At 40.0% G+C, this 17,162-nt stretch overlaps 1 non-coding gene across 1 annotated transcript; it reads right to left on the bottom strand.

The window, feature by feature from the left end:
• Positions 1-1,322: 1,322 nt before the first annotated feature.
• On the bottom strand, positions 1,323-1,426 carry LOC112715267 (small nucleolar RNA R71). The gene has a single exon (XR_003159594.1). It is a non-coding gene; the product is annotated as a small nucleolar RNA R71 (small nucleolar RNA).
• Positions 1,427-17,162: the final 15,736 nt, after the last annotated feature.

Here is a 17,162-nt window from a genome sequence, read left to right as displayed (position 1 = left end):
TTTTCAAAACTTTTTCAAAAATCAAATCTTTTTCATTTTTCTTATTAATTTTTGAAAATTCTTTAAAATATTTTTCAAAAATCTTTTTCTTAATCTTATCTTTATTTTCGAAAATTATGCTAACAATTAATGTGATTGATTCAAAAATTTGAAGTTTGTTACTTTCTTGTTAAGAAAGGTTCAATCTTTAAATTCTAGAATCATATCTTTTAGTTTCTTGTTAGTCATGTAATTAATTTTAAAAAATTAAATCTTTTCCAACCATATCTTTTTAATCATATCTTTTTCAAAATTTTATCTTTTTCAAATATTTGATTTCAAAATATCTTCTTATCTTCTTATCTTTTCAAATTTGATTTTCAAATCTTTTTTCAAACTAACCAATTAACTTTTGTTTGTTTCTTATCTTTTTCAAAACCAACTAACTACTTTTCCCTCTCTAATTTTCGAAAATCACTTCCCTCTTTTTCAAAATTTTCTTAACTAATTAATTGTTTTAAATTTTAATTTTATTTCTTATCTTAATTTTCGAAAATCATTAACTCCTTTTCAAAAATTATTTTCAAAAATTTCTCCCTCTCTCATCTTTTTCTATTTATTTATTCATCTACTAACACCTCTCTTCACCTCTCTTCATCTCAAATCACTGCCTCTATCCTCACCCTTGTGTTTGGATTATTCATTCTTCTTCACTCTTATTCCCTTTCTTCTTCTACTAACAATAAGGAACCTCTTTACTGTGACATAGAGGATTCCTCTTCCTTTTCTGTTCTCTTCTTTCTTATATGAGCAGGAACAAGGAAAAAGGCATTCTTGTTGAAGCTGATCCAGAACCTGAAAGGACTCTGAAGAGAAAACTAAGAGAAGCTAAATTACAACAATCCAAAGACAACCTTGCTGAAATTTTTGAACAAGAAAAGGAGATGGCAGCCGAACCCAACAACAATAATGCAAGAAGGATGCTTGGTGATTATACCACACCTACGTCCAAGTTTAATGGAAGAAGCATCTCAATTCCTGCCATAGGAGCAAACAATTTTGAGCTGAAACCTCAATTAGTTGCTCTGATGCAACAGAACTGCAAGTTTCATGGACTTTCATCAGAAGATCCCTACCAGTTCTTAACTGAGTTCTTGCAGATCTGTGAGACTGTTAAGACTAATGGAGTAGATCCTGAAGTCTATAGGCTCATGCTTTTCCCTTTTGCTGTAAGAGACAAAGCTAGAGCATGGTTGGACTCTCAACCTAAAGATAGCCTGGACTCCTGGGATAAGCTGGTCATGGCCTTCTTGGCTAAGTTCTTTCCTCCTCAAAAGCTGAGCAAGCTTAGAGTGGATGTTCAGACCTTCAAACAAAAAGATGGTGAATCCTTCTGTGAAGCTTGGGAAAGATACAAGCAGATGACCAAAAGATGTCCTTCTGACATGTTTTTAGAATGGATCATGATAGATATATTCTAGTATGGTCTATCTGAGTTTTCTAAGATGTCACTGGACCATTCTGCAGGTGGATCCATTCACCTAAAAAAAATGCCTGCAGAGGCTCAAGAACTTATTGGCATGGTTGCAAATAACCAGTTTATGTACACTTCTGAGAGGAATTCCGTGAATAATGGGACGCCTCAAAGGAAGGGAGTTCTTGAAATTGATGCTCTGAATGCCATTTTGGCTCAGAATAAAATGTTGACCCAGCAAGTCGACATGATTTCTCAAAGTCTGAATGGATGGAAAAATACATCCAATAGTACTAAAGAGGCATCTTCTAAATAAGAAGCTTATAATCCTGATAACCCTGCAATAGTAGAGGTAAATTATATGGGTGAACCTTATGGAAACACCTATAATTCATCATGGAGAAATCATCCAAATTTCTCATGGAAGGATCAACAAAAGCCTCAACAAGGCTTTAATAATGGTGGAAGAAATAGGCTCAGCAATATCAAGCCTTATCCATCATCTTCTCAGCAACAGACAGAGAATTCTGAACAGAACACCTCTAACTTAGCAAATTTAGTCTCTGATCTGTCTAAGGCCACTTTAAGTTTCATGAGTGAGACAAAGTCCTCCATCAGAAATTTGGAGGCACAAGTAGGCCAGCTGAGTAAGAAAATCAATAAAACTCCTCCTAGTACTCTCCCAAGCAATACTGAAGAGAATCCAAAAAGAGAGTGCAAGGCCATTGATATAATCAACATGGCCAAACCTAGAGAGGAAGGAGAGGACGTGAATCTCAATGAGGAATACCTCATGGGACGTCTCTCAAGCAAGAAGGAGTTCCCTATTGAGGACCCAAAGGAACCTGAGGCTCATATAGAGACCATAGAGATTCCATTAAACCTCCTTCTGCAATTAATGAGCTCTGAAGACTATTCTTTCTCTGAAGAAGATGAAGATGTAACTGGAGAGCAAGTTGCTCAATATCTAGGAGCTATCATAAAGCTGAATGCCAAGTTATTTGGTAATGAGACTTGGGAAGGTGAACCTTCTTTGCTCATCAGTGAACTAGATACATGGGTTCAGCAAACCTTATCTCAAAAGAGACGAGATCCTGGTAAATTCTTAATACCCTATACTATAGGCACCATGACCTTTGAAAAGGCTCTATGTGACCTGGGCTCAAGCATAAATCTTATGCCACTCTCTGTAATGGAGAAGCTGGAGATCATTGAGGTGCAACCTACAATATTTTCATTGCAAATGGCAGATAAGTCAGTAAGACAGGCGTATGGATTGGTAGAAGACGTGTTAGTAAAGGTTGAAGGCCTTTACATCCCTGTTGATTTCATAATCTTAGACACTAAGAAGGAGGAGGATGAATGCATCATCCTTGGAAGACCTTTCCTAGCCACAGCAGGTGCTGTGATAGATGTTAACATAGGAGAATTAGTCCTTCAATTGAATGGGGACTACCTTGTGTTTAAGACCCAAGGGTGTTCTTCTGTAAACATGGAGAGGAAGCATGAAAAGCTTCTCTCAGTACAGAGTCAAATAAAGCCCCCACCATCAAACTCTATGTTTGGTGTTGGGAGGCCACAGCCAAACTCTAAGTTTGGTGTTGGGAGTCTACAACATTGACCTGATCACTTGTGTGGCTCCATGAGAGCCCACTATCAAGCTATTGACATTAAATAAGCGCTTATTGGGAGGCAACCCAATTTTTATTTATCTAATTTTATTTTTCTTTTATTATTCTTTTATGTTTTATTAGGTTCATGATCATGTGGCGTCACAAAAAAAATACTAAAATTAAAAACAGAATAAAAAACAGCAGAAGAAAAATCACACCCTGGAGGAAGGACTTACTGGCGTTTAAACGCCAGTAAGGAGCATCTGGCTGGCGTTCAACGCCAGAACAGAGCATGGACTAGCATTGAACGCCAGAAACAAGCAGCATCCTGGCGTTTGAATGCCAGAAATATACCCTGAGGAGAGCTGGCGCTGAACGCCAGAAACAAGCATGGAACTGGCGTTCAACGCCAGAAACATGCTACAATTGGGCGTTGAACCCCCAAAATAAGAATCACTTCGGTGTTTAAACGCCAGAATTGTATGCAAAGACGTTTTAGATGCCTAATTGGTGCAGGGATGTAAATCCTTGACACCTCAGGATCTGTGGACCCCACAGGATCATCCCAAGATCTATGGACCCCACAGGATCCCATTACCTCAACTCACCTTCTCTCTCTTCTTTACCAATCACCTCAATCTCTCTTCCCAATACCACCCATATGGCCGAAACATACACATCTCTCCCTCTCCTTTATATTTTCTTCTCCTTCCATTCTTTCTTCTTTGCTCGAGGGCGAGCAACATTCTAAGTTTGGTGTGGTAAAATCATAGCTTTTTTGCTTTTCCATAACCATTGATGGCACCTAAGGCCAGAGAAACCTCAAAAAAAAAAAGAAGAAGAAGAGAAAAGGGAAGATAATTGCTTCCACCTCTGATTCATGGGAGATGGAGAGATTCATCTCAAGGGTCCATAGCTCAGTAATAGAGCATTTGACTGCACATCAAGAGGGCATGAGGAATTCCCTCATCAAGAAATCCCTGAGATACCTCAAGGGATGCACTTTCCTCCCAACAACTATTGGGAACAACTCAACACTTCTCTAGAAGATTTGAGTTATAATATGGATTAATTAAGGGTGGAACATCAAGAGCACTCCATCATTCTCCATGAAATTAGAGAAGATCAAAGAGCAATGAGGGAGGAGCAACAAAGGCAAGGAAGAAACATAGAAGAACTCAAGGACATCATTGGTTCTTCAAGAAGAAAGCACCACCATCACTAAGGTGGACTCATTCCTTGTTCTTATTTTTTCTGTTTTTTGAATTTATGTTATATGTTTGTTTATTTTTGTGTCTCTACTTCATGATCATTAGTATGTAGTAACTATGTCTTAAGGCTATAAATAATTCCATAAATCCTTCACCTCTCATAAAATCCAGGCCTAAGCGGCTAAATCAAGCTGTCCCTAACCATGTGCTTGTGGCATGCAGGTCCAAGTGAAAAGCTTGAGACTGAGTGGTTAAAGTCGTGATCCAAAAAGAGTGTGCTTTAGAGCTCTGGACACCTCTAACTGGGGACTTTAGCAAAGCTGAGTCACAATCTGAAAAGGTTTACCCAGCTATGTGTCTGTGGCATTTATGTATCCGGTGGTAATACTGGAAAACAAAGTAGCTGTGTTCAAGAATCAACAAACTTAACTAGGAGAATCAATAAAACTATCTGAAATTCTAAGTTCCTAGAGATGCCAATCATTCTAAACTTCAAAGGGGAAAGTGAGATGCCAAAACTGTCCAGAAGCAAAAAGCTACAAGTCCTGCTCATCTAATTAGAATTATATTCATTGATATTCTGGAATTTATAGTATATTCTCTTTTTTTATCCTAATTGATTTTCAGTTGCTTGGGGACAAGCAACAATTTAAGTTTGGTGTTGTGATGAGTTGATAATTTATACGATTTTTGGCATTGTATTTAGATAATTTTTTGTATAATCTAGCTACTTTTAGGGATGTTTTCATTAGTTTTTATGCTAAATTCAAATTTCTGGACTTTACTATGAGTTGGTGTGTTTTTCTGTGATTTCAGGTAATTTCTGGCTGAAATTGAGGGACCTGAGCAAAACTCTGATAAAAGGCTGACAAAGGACTGCTTATGCTGTTTGATTCTGACCTCCCTGCACTTGAAATGGATTTTCTGGAGCTACAGAACACCAAATGGCACGCTCTCAACGGCGTTTGAAAGTAGACATCCAGAGCTTTCCAGTAATATGTAATAGTTTATACTTTATTTGAGATTAGATGATGTAAACTGGCGCTCAACCCCAGTTTCATGTTGCATTCTGGAGTCAAACGCCAGAAACACGTCACGAACCAGAGTTGAACGCCAAAAACACGTTACAACTTGGCGTTCAACTCCAAAAGAAGCCTCTGAATGTGTAAAGCTCAAGCTCAGCCCAAGCACACACCAAGTGGGCCCCGGAAGTGGATTTCTGCATCAATTACTTACTTTTGTAAACCCTAGTAGCTAGTCTAGTATAAATAGGACATTTTACTATTGTACAAGGTGTCTTTGACCATTTGGTCTTTTGACCACATATCTGGTCCTTCTCCTTAGTTTCGAATTCATATCACGTTTTGGGGGGCTGGCCATTCGGCCATGCCTGGACCTTCATCACTTATGTATTTTCAACGGTGGAGTTTCTACACACCATAGATTAAGGGTGTGGAGCTCTGCTGTACCTCGAGTTTTAATGCAATTACTACTATCTTTTATTCAATTTCAATCTTATTTCTATTCTAAGATACTACTCGTACTTCAACCTGATGGATGTGATTATCCGTGACACTCATCATCATCCGTCCCTATGAACGCGTGCCTGACAACCACTTCCGTTCTACAAGCAAAAGCTAGAGTGTGTATCTCTTGGATTCCTGATGGACGACGCATGGCTGCCCTCGCCTGACAACCGAGCCTTCCATTCTGTGAGATCAGAGTCTTCGTGGTATAAGCTAGAATTGATGGCGGCATTCATGAGAATCCGGAAAGTCTAAACCTTGTCTGTGGTATTTCGAGTAGGATTCCGGGATTGAATGACTGTGACGAACTTCAAACTCGCGATTGTTGGGTGTGATGACAAACACAAAAGAATCAAGGGATTCTATTCCGACATGATCGAGAACTGACAGATGATTAGCCGTGCTGTGATAGAGCATTTGGACCTTTTTCACTGAGAGGATGGGATGTAGCCATTGACAACAGTGATGCCCTACATACAGCTTGCCATGGAAAGGAGTAAGAAGGATTGGATGAAGGCAGTAGGAAAGCAGAGATTCAGAAGGAGCACAGCATCTTCATACGCCTATCTGAAATTCCCATCGATGATCTACATAAGTATTTCTATCTTTATTTTCAGTTTATTTATTATTATTATTCGAAAACTGCATAACCATATATTATCCGCCTAACTGAGAAATTCAAGATGACCATAGCTTGCTTCATACCAACAATCTCCGTGGGATCAACCCTTACTCACGTAAGATTTATTACTTGGACGACCCAGTGCACTTGCTGGTTAGTTGTGCGAGGTTGTAAAGAAAGTGCTGAGTAATAAACGCGCATACCAAGTTGAATGCCATTATTAGAGATCACAATTTCACCCATCACCCACACTCTAAGACATACAACCCAGGTTGGAAGAACCACCCAAACTTTGGGTGGAGAAATCAACAAAACCACAACCAGGACCACAACAAGCCTTACCCATCAAATCAGCATCCCAACCACAACCCCAACCATCAAACAGGGAACCATAGGCCCTACCATAACTCACAAAACACATCATACCATAACAACCAACCCATACACAACAACCTCAATCAAGATGCACCATCCTCAACTATACAATCATGCGAAATCAAGAGCAACTTTGAGAGGATGGAGGCTACAATAGCACAACTGTTATCCCATATTTCAGGGGCAATCTCCTCCCTCATGGATAGACAAGCACAAACTGATGGAAGGATAGATGCTAATCAAGAGGAATACAGGTCAAATCTGAAAAATCAAGGCACAGCAATCTCAAAGTTTGAGACACAAGTGGGGATTTTGTCCAAGCAAATCTCACTTTCCACACACACATTTCCCAGCGATACCATGGCTAACCCAAGAGGGGAATGCAAATCCACAACCCTGGGAAGTGGGAAGGTTGTAGAGGAAGGAGCCTCAAGCAAAGATAATCATGAAGAGGTTGCACCAAAACATGGGAACGAGGATGAAGGGGAGATCCCAGCTTCACCTCCATCAAAACCAGTTTTGAAGCCCTATGTGCCAAAGGCACCATACCCACAAAGATTGAGAAAAGATGGGAAAAATAGCAAGTTCTCTAAGTTCCTAGAGATCTTTAAGAGGCTCCAAATCAACATACCATTTGTTGAGGCATTAGAACAAATGCCACTCTATGCCAAGTTCTTGAAGGAGCTTATAACCAAAAAGAGGAACTGAGAGGCAAAAGAAACCATAGTATTGACTGAGGAGTGCAGCGCCATCATACAGAAGAAGTTGCCTCAAAAGCTGAAAGACCCAGGGAGTTTTCAAATCCCCTGCATCATAGGGGACATCACTATTGAGAAAGCTTTGGGTGATTTGGGAGCTAGCATAAATCTTATGTCCCTAACCATGATGAGAATGATGAAGATTGAGGAAGCCAAGCCAACAAGAATGGCACTCTAATTGGCTGACAGAATATTTAAGTTTCTACATGGAGTGGTGGAAGACTTGCTAGTGAAAGTAGGAGAATTCATTTTCCCTGCTGATTTCGTTGTGCTGGACATGGAAGAAGAGGCCAACGCGTCAATTATCCTAGGAAAACCATTTCTAGCTACTGTTGGAGCCAACATTGATGTTCAGAAAGGGGAATTAGTCTTGAGATTGCATGAAGAGAAAATGGTCTTCAACATCTTTAAAGCAATGAGTTACCCCAAGGAACCCATAGGAGAATGCATGCTGGTAGACACCATGGAACAGATAGTTCAAGAAGTCATGGGAGAAGAACAATGTGAAGAAAACATTGAGCTGGAGCAAGCATCAGATGGAAAACTACCACAAGCAACCATGAGGAACTCAATCATGCCAACTACCACAAACAACAAAGATGCAGAGTCACCAAAACTAGAACTGAAAGTCTTACCACCCAGCTTGAAGTATGCATATCTGGGTGCTAACAACACTCACCCAGTAATCATAAATTCAAGTCTGAGTATGGAACAAGAAAAGGAACTTATCTAAGTGCTGAGACAACACAAGGATGCCATAGGCTGGACACTTTCAGATTTAAAGGGGATCAGTCCTTCAATGTGCATGCATAAAATCTTACTTGAAGAGGATGCCAAACCCTCAAGACAGCAACAAAGGAGGCTGAACCCAACTATGAATGAAGTGGTTCAGAAAGAAGTGTTGAAATTGTGGCAAGCAGGGGTGATTTATCCCATCTCAGACAGCCCTTGGGTAAGCCTGGTGAAAGTAGTCCCTAAGAAGGGAGGGATCACTGTTGTGGCAAATGAGAAGAATGAACTGATACCCACAAGGACGGTGACTGGATGGCGTATGTGCATTGACTACCAAAAACTTAATGAGGCCACCCGGAAGGATCACTTTTCCCTACCCTTCATAGACCAGATGCTTGAAAGACTGGCAGGACATGAGTATTATTGTTTCCTGGACGGATACTCGGGCTACAATCAAATTGTTGTACACCCCAAGGATCAGGAAAAAACTTCATTTACTTATCCATATGGTATATTTGCTTATATGAGAATGCCCTTTGGATTATGTAATGCACCTGCAACATTCCAAAGGTGCATGCTCTCCATTTTTTTAGATATGATTGAGAAGTTCATAGAAGTATTTATGGATGATTTCTCTGTGTTTGGGGACTCATATTCTGATTGCCTATACCATCTTTCTCTTGTGCTAAAAAAGTGTCAAGAAACCAACTTGGTTTTAAACTGGGAGAAGTGCCATTTTATGGTGACTGAAGGGGTGGTTCTTGGTCACAAGATTTCAAAAGATGGCTGGTGGACGAAATTGTGATCATCAATATTGGCTCTTTGGCATATACACAAAAACTATTGTGTCTCTTGGTTAAATTCACAACTCCGTTCAACTAACCAGCAAGTGTACTGGGTCGTCCAAGTAATAAACCTTACGTGAGTAAGGGTCGAATCCACAGAGATTGTTGGTATGAAGCAAGCTATGGTCACCTTGCAAATCTCAGTTAGGGAGATTAAAGGGTAATTGTGATTATTGGAATGAATAAATAAAAAGGAATAATAAAAAGGGATAGAATACTTATGCAGATTCATTGGTTGGAATTTCAGATAAGCGGATGGAGATGCTGTAGAGCCCAGGGACGCCTGCTCTCCTAGTGCTTCTACTCAATCCTTCTTACTCCTTTCCATGGCAAGCTTTGTATAGGGGTTCACCATCAACTGTGGCTACTTTCTTCCTCTCGGGGAAATATCCTATGCGGCTGTCACTCGCACAGCTAACCAGTCTGGAGGCATCACCCATGGCTGATGGCTACATCCCATCCTCGCAGTGAAAACTAATGCTCACGCACTCTGTCACAGTACGGCTAATCACCGGTTGGTTCCCTCCCCTACTGGAATAGAATCCCTCTTTTGCGTCTGTCACTAACGCCCAGCAGGTTACAAGTTTGAAGCACGTCACAGTCATTCATTACCGGAATCCTACTCGGAATACCACAGACAAGGTTAGACTTTCCGGATTCCCAGGATCCTACTCGGAATACCACAGACAAGGTGAGACTTTCCGGATCCTCATAAATGCCGCCATCCATCTAGCTTATACCACGAAGATTCTGTTGGGGAATCTAAGAGATGCGCATTCAAGCTCTGTTGCATGTAGAACGGAAGTGGTTGTCAATCACGCGCGTTCATAAGTGAGAATGATAATGAGGGTAATCTGACTCATAACATTCATCATGTTCTTGGGTACGAATGAATATCTTGGAATAAGAATAAGAGAGATTTGAATAAAAGATAATAGAATTTCATTAATACTTGAGGTACAGCAGAGCTCCACACCCTTAATCTATGGTGTGCAAAAACTCCACCGTTGAAAATACATAAGCCAAGGGTTCAGGCATGGCCGAATGGCCAGCCCCCAAAACGTGATCACAGGATTCAAAATACAATCCAGGATGTCTAATACAATAGATAAATGTCCTATATATACTAGACTAGCTACTAGGGTTTACATGAGTAAGTAATTGATGCATAAATCCACTTCCGGGGCCCACTTGGTGTATGCTTGGGCTGAGCTTGAGCTAAGGCATTTCTTGGCGTCAAACTCCAGGTTATGACGTGTTTTGGGCGTTCAACTCCGGATGATGACGTTTTTCTGGCGTTTAACTCTAGACAGCAGCATGAACTTGGCGTTCAACGCCAAGTTACGTCGTTATTCTTCGAATAAAGTATGGACTATTATATATTGCTGGAAAGCCCTGGATGTCTACTTTCCAACGCCGTTGAGAGCGCGCCAATTGGAGTTCTGTAGCTCCAGAAAATCTATTTCGAGTGCAGGGAGGTCAGATTCCAACAGCATCAGCAGTCCTTTTGTCAGCCTTTCTTCAGAGTTTTGCTCAAGTCCCTCAATTTCAGCCAGAATTTACCTGAAATCACAGAAAAACACACAAACTCATAGTAAAGTCCAGAAATGTGAATTTAACATAAAAACCAATGAAAACATCCCTGAAAGTAGCTCAAACTTACTAAAAACTATATAAAAACAATGCCAAAAAGCGTATAAATTATCCGCTCATCAATGGCATAGAAGTAGACAGAGCAAAAGTGGAAGTAATTGAAAAATTACCTCCACCTTGCAATGTCAAAGCAATCAAAAGCTTTTTGGGACACGCTGGGTTCTATAGGAGGTTTATCAAGGACTTTTCAAAGATTGCGAAACTCCTCAGCAACCTACTTGTCTCAAATACTCCTTTTGTTTTTTATAGAGAATGCATGGTAGCCTTTGATGAACTCAAAAAGAAACTCTCCTCTGCACCTATCATAGCACCACCAAGTTGGGATCTTCCCTTTGAACTAATGTGTAATGCATCTAATTTTGCTGTTGGTGCTATCCTAGGACAGAGGAAAGACAAGCTAGTACATATTATTTACTATTCTAGCAAGGCCCTTAATGAGAATCAAAGGAACTATACCACCACAGAGAAAGAACTTTTAGCCATAGTTTTTACTTTTGATAAGTTTAGATCATATCTTATTGGCTCAAAAGTAATTGTGTTCAGTGATCATGCAGCACTCAAATACTTGCTTACCAAACAAGAATCTAAGCCCAGACTAATAAGGTGGATCCTGCTGCTCCAAGAATTTGATATTGAGATTAAAGATAGGAGCGGAGCAGAGAACAAGGTAGCTGACCACCTCTCAAGGATCCCACAAGAAGAAGAAATACAGCAAGTAGTAGTAAATGAAAGCTTTCTTGATGAACAATTGATGATGATTCGAGTAGCCCCTTGGTTCGCAGACATAGCTAACTTCAACGCTATTGGGGAACTACCAACTAACATCAATAAGCCCATGAAGAGGAAGCTAATCAAGGATGCCAAACACTACATCTGGGATGACCCCTATTTGTTCAAAAAGTGTACTGATGGTGTCCTAAGAAGGTGTATATCCCATGAAGAAGGACAGGAAGTGTTATGGCAGTGCCATGGATCAGCATATGGAGGTCACTTCAGTGGAGAAAGGACAGCAGCAAAAGTGCTCCAATCCAGATTTTACTGGCCAATAGTGTCTAAGGATGCCAAGGAAATGGTGTCAAGGTGTGATGAATGTCAAAGAGCTGGTAATCTAACCAAGAGGAATGAGATGCCACAGCAATACATACTAGAGCTGGAATTATTTGACGTATGGGGGATAGATTTCATGGGACCCTTCCCAACCTCCTACTCAAATAGCTACATATTAGTGGCTGTTGATTATGTTTCAAGATGGGTAGAGGCCATAGCTACTACAACAAATGACAACAAGGTTGTGATAAGTTTCTTGAGAAGGAATATCTTCAGCAAATTTGGAGTTCCCAGAGCTCTCATTAGTGATGGAGGGTTACACTTCTGCAACAAATAACTGGAAGCACTCCTTCTCAGATATGGAGTCAAACACAAAGTGGCAACTCCATACCACCCACAGACCAACGGGAAAGTTGAGATCTCCAACAAAGAGCTAAAACGAATCCTTGAAAAAACTGTTGGAAGCTTAGTAAAGGACTGGTCTAGGAAGTTAGACGATGCTCTATAGGCCTACAGGACAGCCTTCAAGACCCCCATTGGGATGTCACCATACCAACTAGTATTTGGCAAGGCTTGCCACTTGCCAGTTGAACTAGATCATAGAGCCTTCTGGGCTCTAAAACTACTGAATTTTGATGAGCAAGCTGCTGGAGAAAAGAGATTGATGCAACTCAATGAACTGGAAGAGTTTAGAAATCAAGCATATGAGAATGCAAAAATCTACAAAGAGAATACAAAAAGGTGGCATGACCAAAAGATAGTAAGAAGAGAGTTCACTGAAGGACAGAAGGTGTTACTCTACAACTCAAGACTCAAGTTCTTCCCTGGAAAACTTAAGTCTCGATGGTCAGGACCTTTCACCATACTCAAAGTGTTTCCCTATGGTCATGTGGAGCTCATGGAGGACAAGACTCAGAGAACTTTTTCTGTCAATGTCCATAGACTCAAACACTACTTGGGAGGCTCCTTGGAGGAGCAGAGAGTGAGCTACAAGCTCAGCTAAAGATGAAAGAATGTCAAGCTAATGACAATAAAGAAGCGCTAGTTGGGAGGCACCCCAACACTTTATCCTTTTTTATTTAATTGCTTTTCTTAGAAGTAGTTTAAATTCTGTTGCTTTAGATAGTTTATATCCTTTCCTTTAGACCCTTAATAGTAGTTAATAAAGCAAGGTTTATGAATTCCAAATCAACTTTGACAAACACTTAGATAAACCCTTGAAGTGCAACATATAGTGAATGACAAGTTTGGTGTTCAAGGCACACTAAGAGGGCATGAACACAATTCATATTATGTCAATCTTAGAGCCTTAATCAAATCGTTTTACACCACATAGTCACAAACTAAGTTTGGTGTCACCAATGTTGCATGCATGAACACTTAGTTGGTCGGTTGGTTTGCATTCATGAACGGCACTTAGTTAGTCAAAAGCAAAAATTAAAAAAAAAAGTAGTTAGCCTCCCATCCTTATTTTTCCACCACAATTCAAACTAATCTCTCTCTTTTCTTTTATCTTGCAAGGGAATTGAAGGGAATGTTGGAGGGAACTGATGGGATAACCCATGGAGGGGTGGTTCGGCCACTTTACCAAGGGAACTACACACATGTCTTCAAGGGAAGTACCTTGGGAAGTATTGCCATGCAACATTGGGAGAAGGATCATCTTGGAGACCGAACCAATCACTTCATAAAAGTGGTGATTCTTGTGCTCATTTCATACCAAACCCCAACCGTCCACCATTGGATTTTACTATCAATCCACACCATTCAATCCCATCATCATCCTATATAAAGGATCCCCACTCTATACCCTTCCATATTCAAATATCCTTTCATTTTAGCTCCCTTCTTTCTTTCGAAACACACACCCAACACCTCTGCCCTCAACACGTTAATACAATCCTCTAAGCTACACCCTATCTTAACCCGGCCAATTTTCATCATCAATCCATACTTCTCAACACCTTCACATACCAATTCCTACTCATGGCATCATCAAGCTCCAAGAGGCGAAAGGGAAAGGAACTGGTGGAGAGTATTCCTTTTGATGAAGGGAGATTCAAGACCGCCTTCCATGAACTCCAATTTGAATGGATAAAACACAAGAAAATATTTCCAAAATTGACATTCCAGTTCAACGATGATGAGTGCCCACATATTAGAGAGAAGATTGAATAGAGGGGTTGACAAAAGCTCACGAACCTAGAAACAAAGATAAATGCAAATCTCATCAAGGAGTTCTATGCCAATGTAGCTAGAGAAAACACTACCAGGGCTCCTACCTTCAAAAGCTACGTGAGAGGAACAGAGGTAGACTTCAGCCTCAATACTATAGTAAAGACTCTTCATCTGAGATCACAACATTTTGATGAGCCCAGTTATCAAGCAAGAATAAGTAATGGCCCCGACAATGATGAACTTGAAGAAATTGTGAACAACATGTGTGTTATAGGGTCTGATTGGAAAAGGTATTCGGATAAGAGGCCACGGTTTATTAGGAGAGGAGACCTCATCCCGGAAGCCAACGGATGGTTTGAGCTCGTGAGACGATCTATCCTCCCAGCCTCAAACAATTCTGAGGTCAACATTGCTCGAGCTACTATAGTACATTGCATAATGAAGGGTGGAGACATCAATGTGCATGAAATTATAGCTGAGGGAATCCAAGATGCAGCCGAGAAGAATGATCTGAGTGCTCGACTTTGGTACCCCAGTACCATCCTTAGACTATGTATGAAAGCTAAGGTAGTCTTCGAAGATAACAATCCAAAATGGGTAAACCCTGGGAGGTTAGTTATGCTCTAGCGTATAACCTATGTGGCACCCGCTCAACAACAAAGAAGGCCTCAGATAAGGAAAAGAACATCCCAAGAAGAACCTCACCAAGAAGAACCTCATCAACAAGAACCCCAACAAACAGAATATCAGCAAGAAGAGCAATATGATCCAACCAATATAAATCTGGTTCATATTCATGGAGCCATTGAGGATCTAGCAAGGAGATATATGGAGGGACAAGAATAACAACTACACGTTCAATCCCAAAGGATGGATCGTCAAGAAGAACTACTCTCTAATTGGATGAATCAACAAGGGGAGTGGCAGAAACAACAAATAGAGCAGCAACAGGAACATTACTCCCAGCTTACCCAAGCCATCAATCAAATAACTAAAAGGTAAGAGTGTCAAGACAAACGCCTTCAAGAACTCAACCAACGTCAGTTGGCTCAGATGAAAGTATTCAACGAGTTCAACGTGCTTAATGATGGACGGCAACTACACCGGGAAGAGTTTAGCATAAACAATCAGGCCAAGTTAACTTATGTGGCTGGGCATATGCATAATTTGTACTCTGCCATCCCAAGATATGATATAGTTCGTAAAGACCTAACAGAACAAGAGGAGGGGAAGGTGAAACAACAGAAGGAAGCATTGAAGAAGAAGATGGAAGATGCTAGTTTCTGGAAAAAGCTTATCGGGAAGCGCAAAAGAAATGGGGATTCGAGGAATCAAGAAGGATCCCATTACTAAATAACAAGTATCATTTATTTCATGTTCTTTTACTTTTGGCAAACAAAACTCTTTTTATTATTAAACTTCTGACTAAGAGTTACAGGATAACCATAGCTTACTTCAAGCCGGCAATCTCCGTGGGATCGACCCTTACTCACGTAAGGTATTACTTGGACGACCCAGTGCACTTGCTGGTTAGTTGTACGGAGTTGCAAAAGTGTGATTGCAATTTCATGCACCATCAGACAAGAATGCACAAAATGCAGACAGATAAAAATGCAATAGAGCAACTGCCTTTATACTTTCTGGACACGATTTTAAAACTTAAAATTACTTGGTAGCATTTGTTTTTATTTCTTGGTATAAAGGCTACTAAAACGTAGCATTTGTTTTCGTCATGTTACATATGTGTTTATATGTATCAACTCTAATATAAACATTTTCTTCTTCTGCAGATCTTCAAAAATGATGGACTCTCAGACAAATTGTTCTATAATGTAAAGCAATTTCTTCCTCTCCTTATACTTTGGCAGCTGCTGGTTTTTCAGATTCTTAGGAACATTTGTTTTTAACTTGTTAGAATAAGAAGGCTTTTATGCATTACTATTTTTCCCCTTTGTCTGCTCATAGTTAAGCTAAATTTGTATATTATATCAGAGATATTGTAACGTTTTGTGACAACAATCATGGTACTAGTTATTGCTAGTTGCCCCACCAAAATTTTCTTACTGATTCTTTGATAATCATTTCCTATTTAGTTACTGGATGTTTGATTAATGTTTTTTGCCTCGTGAATTAATAATAGTTTTCCGATGGCCTGAGGCATAAACTAGTATTTTTGTCTTCTAATTTTTATTATTACATGTTTTTAATCTCATAAGTCAATGAATATCGGTGGTGTAAAATAAATTATATATACTGGTGGATGAAATTGTGATCATCAACAATGGCTCTAAAGACTTGGTGCTCTCAAACATAAATCACACTTTGTCACAACTCCGCACAACTAACCAGCAAGTGTACTGGGTCATCCAAGTAATACCTTACGTGAGTAAGGGTCGATCCTACAGAGATTGTTGGTATGAAGCAAGCTATGGTCATCTTGTAAATCCCAGTTAGGCGGATTCAACTATATTAAGAGATTATTGGATTTTCGAATAATAATAATAAATTAAACATAAAATAAATATAGAGTTACTCATGTAATTCAATTATGGGAATTTCAGATAAGTGTATGGAGGTGCTGTGTTCCTTCCGAATCTCTGCTTTCCTACTGCTTTTATCCAATCTTTGTCACTCCTTTCTATGGCAAGCTGTATGTAGGGCATCACCGTTGTCAATGACTACATCCCATCCTCTCAGTGAAAATGGTCCAAATGCTCTGTCACAGCACGGCTAATCATCTGTCGGTTCTCGATCATGTTGGAATAGAATCCCTTGATTCTTTTGCGTTTGTCATCACGCCCAGCAATCGCAAGTTTGAAGCTCGTCATAGTCATTCAATTCCGGAATCCTACTCGGAATACCACAAACAAGGTTAGACTTTCCGGATTCCCATGAATGCCGCCATCAATTCTAGCTTATACCACGAAGATTCTGATTAAGGAATCCAAGAGATATGCGCCCGATCTAAGGTAGAACGGAAGTGGTTGTCAGTCACGCGTTCATAGGTGAGAATGATGATGAGTGTCATGGATCATCACATTCATCATGTTGAAGTGCAACGAATATCTTATAATAAGAATAAGTCGAATTGAATAGAAAATAGTAGTAATTTCATTAAAACTCGAGGTACAGCAGCGCTCCACACCCTT

The sequence above is a fragment of the Arachis hypogaea genome, chromosome 1 (assembly GCF_003086295.3).
Source record: "Arachis hypogaea cultivar Tifrunner chromosome 1, arahy.Tifrunner.gnm2.J5K5, whole genome shotgun sequence".
Lineage (NCBI taxonomy): Eukaryota > Viridiplantae > Streptophyta > Magnoliopsida > Fabales > Fabaceae > Arachis > Arachis hypogaea.
This window is presented reverse-complemented; position numbering and strand designations above follow the sequence as displayed.